The following is a 2,779-nucleotide window of genomic DNA, read 5'->3' as shown; positions in this document are numbered from 1 at the left end:
TGAATTTCTAAAGGGAAAATGTCAAAACCCATGGACTTATACGCACCATTCAGAGATACACATGAGGAGTGACAATATCAAACCGGAACAAGCACTCCTACTTTCTGTCATCAGAAAAAATTACACATTTCCCACGGATCATTCAATACACGTAAACACGAGAACAGCTCTCTGACTTCAATCCTCTGATCATTCACGTCAGCCTCGGTACGTGAACATATCTTGGACTAAATTGTTGAAGTAAGCATTCTCCGGTTGATATGGCTCTGTTGATATGGCTCCTAGAAGTTCCCACAGAGACATTATGTACTCACAGATATTAACAATTGTTAACAATTGATTATTCTGTAATATCAACTTATCTCGAACATCATTAGCAATAAGGTAAGTGAGGGTATAGCTGACCGTGCAGGACATTATTTATCAGTTTTGACCTTGACCTTGACCTTGCACATTTCGAATAGGACCCTGTGGTCTTTCCGGAAGAGCTTGAACGTTGAATCACTCACAGTGGAATGACCCACTTGGATCCCCCTTTTTGCCCTCCTTGTTCAATACTTTGTTACTCTGTGTGTACATCGTATCGATGTATTGAACAGCGCCGGACCGCCATCCGAAATGTGTTAAACTTAAGACTAACAACAATCACCGTCGCCGGACTAAGTGACTGGACTAGCTACTTTTGCATATATCATTCATAGGCTTGCAATACAGTCCGACACAATATAATGCCGCAAGGAAAATTTACCTGTTACCTGCTTTGTCATCCCACTGCATTCATTAAATTACCTGTATTCGTCCAGTTACCTGAGTCCGTTTATAAAGCCGACTGTTGTAGCCAACGACGGGCCTACGGGTACGGTAATAACAACGTTCGTAGACCCGAAGATTGGCAGCAGGGAGATGAACCGCTCGCCGGAGCCTTTGCTCGAGATGATTCTTACGTAGGGTCGAGGTGTCAGTTTTCATACAATATACATGTTAGAAAGATCATTCCTCCTTCCACAAAACATCTGTCAGCATCTCGCTTCGATGCCATGGGCGAACGTATACCATACCGTAGCAATCTCAGCGTTTAGCATTGTGCAGTTCACTCATTTTGCATCGCATTGTCACGGCGCCAAAGACCGACTCAACTGGCTATTCACGCAGCACTCACGCTCACACTTCACATTATTCACACACGGGACAGTTCCAGCTAACTTTAAATCGTACTCATATCCCTCGGAAACAATTTTCACCCCAAATAAACCGAGAAATTCACAAAAATTGCGGAGCGAAAAGAAAAACACGACCGCTCAAGCTCTTTTACGTTAACCGAACCGAAAATTCACAGCCAATCGGAGTTAAAACTGAGACTTGCGGACACAGAGAAAACCGCTGACAAAATCAGTTTTGGAAAATAATTACAAATGAAAATACGCAAATTAACGTTATAATTAATCTTTAGAGCCTAAAAATTAATTTTTTCATGAAAATAATGCGATTATTATGTTTACTTATTTGATAAAACCATAAATTGAAACCAGTGCACCATCTCAGTACAAAATTGCACATTTCTTAAGAAAATCGTAAGATCGGTGTGGTCTAATTTAAGGTTTTTATTGACAAAAGAATTATTAATAGACAAAGTTTTGGTGTTTTGAGGTAGTAAATAGTTCGACAATTAATATTGGTAACATAAATAGCGTCTAAAAGTTAATATTTGATTAATTACATGGTGGTCAAAACATTGCATCAAAAATATGCTATGTTTGTGTAGTTGACCGCACCAAATTCCGTACATTTTTCTTCATGTGACAAATTCACCTTCCATGTGCATTGTTGTGTACAAAATGATGTGATTAAAATTCGTTGATATTTTGTGTTTTGATGCGTTTTCATCATTGAAATTGGTTAATATCAGTGAATTAAGAGTGAAAATGTGTCGAATAATGCGAAATTATTGCGAAAAATGTGAGAAATGTCTTAATTTTGTAGCGGTCAACTACTGCAACAAGACTGGCCAGGTATAAAAACATCCTTTTTTTGTGTTCAGCTACTGCATCAAAAACAGTGCTTCAGTAAAATCAGTTTTTTACAATAAAAATTAATTAATTATCAATATTTCTGATATTCTACGGAATGGGAACAGATCAAATTAAATTCTGACGAAGGAAAAACTTACCTTCATCGAAATCATCCTGAGATACTGATGACCAAAGTTGAAAAATTGCTTAGCCGGTCAGCTACTACCTCACTTACCTTAGACTATGAAATGTGTTCCAATTATGGTTTAGCTCAAGTGTACATATAACTTGTCCATCAACAATTTTTTGTTGTTGTTGTTATGTTTACAACTATACGATATCAATCATTTTCAATTATTTTTTTTGTGTGTTCTGCTCACCAGAAAACTGTATGCAGGCAGGTACCATCCAGCCTACTTTCAGTCAACACGATCTCTAACATACCGACGCCGCCGAAATAAAATAGCAACGGACGAGAGAACATGAACATTTATAATAAAACAAATTTTTCTTTTAATTACAAATTTAAATTTTTGATCTCTTGCAGCATCGTCTGAGCTACCGGTATGGCTGTGTGGACAGTATGATGTCCAAATTCATATGAGTTAAGAAACGTGATTGAATTAAGATAATGATCAATTAGTTGGAATCGGATTTTTTTAATTTGATTGATGGTATGATATTTCAACAATTTTTTTCCCTCTACTATGAAAAATATGAAACATCAAATTAATGTGGAATAACAGACAATTAATTTCTAACGTAAAAAG

Source organism: Bradysia coprophila (genome assembly GCF_014529535.1).
Source record: "Bradysia coprophila strain Holo2 chromosome IV unlocalized genomic scaffold, BU_Bcop_v1 contig_5, whole genome shotgun sequence".
NCBI classification, from domain to species: domain Eukaryota; kingdom Metazoa; phylum Arthropoda; class Insecta; order Diptera; family Sciaridae; genus Bradysia; species Bradysia coprophila.
The sequence above is the reverse complement of the archived record's forward strand: the minus strand, read 5'-3'. Positions refer to the sequence as shown.